The 904-nt window shown below is 35.6% G+C and overlaps 1 non-coding gene across 1 annotated transcript; it reads right to left on the minus strand.

The window, feature by feature from the left end:
• Nucleotides 1-243: 243 nt before the first annotated feature.
• On the minus strand, nt 244-317 carry Trnat-ggu (transfer RNA threonine (anticodon GGU)). Its single transcript has one exon. It is a non-coding gene; the product is annotated as a tRNA-Thr (tRNA).
• Nucleotides 318-904: the final 587 nt, after the last annotated feature.

Below are 904 nucleotides of genomic sequence, written 5' to 3' on the forward strand. Positions count from 1 at the left end.
TTCTTTATTTAGAATTTATATTTATATAGCTTGTATGTAAAATGTTTCAGTATGTATATGTATATTGAATAGTATTAAATTTTTATGTCTGGGGTAGAGTTTACAATGAGGATTAAGTTCCTCCCTTAAATAACCCTTTTTTAATAATAATAATAATAATAATAATAATATTTTAAGCAAATGAAGATCATCGCAGTATATACTCAACTTAAGCAGTTGAGAAATAAGGCCTGAAAAAAATTCAGGCCTGAACGGGAATCGAACCCATGACCTCTGCGATACCGGTGCAGCGCTCTAACCAACTGAGCTATCAAGCCAACTGGGAGCTGGTCAATTGTGAGTTCGTTATATACCCGTAGATGGAGAAGGTGTGATAAGAATACATGAAAGTCATATATTTGTACTGCGGAAAATACATTTTAAGCAAATGAAGATCATCGCAGTATATACTCAACTTAAGCAGTTGAGAAATAAGGCCTGAAAAAAATTCAGGCCTGAACGGGAATCGAACCCATGACCTCTGCGATACCGATACTGCGATTTCTCAACTGCTTAAGTTGAGTATATACTGCGATGATCTTCATTTGCTTAAAATGTATTTTCCGCAGTACAAATATATGACTTTCATGTATTCTTATCACACCTTCTCCATCTACGGGTATATAACGAACTCACAATTGACCAGCTCCCAGTTGGCTTGATAGCTCAGTTGGTTAGAGCGCTGCACCGGTATCGCAGAGGTCATGGGTTCGATTCCCGTTCAGGCCTGAATTTTTTTCAGGCCTTATTTCTCAACTGCTTAAGTTGAGTATATACTGCGATGATCTTCATTTACTTAAAATGTATTTTCCGCAGTACAAATATATGACTTTCATGTATTCTTATCACAATAATAATAATATGT

This window comes from Pocillopora verrucosa, chromosome 14, assembly GCF_036669915.1.
Source record: "Pocillopora verrucosa isolate sample1 chromosome 14, ASM3666991v2, whole genome shotgun sequence".
NCBI lineage: Eukaryota > Metazoa > Cnidaria > Anthozoa > Scleractinia > Pocilloporidae > Pocillopora > Pocillopora verrucosa.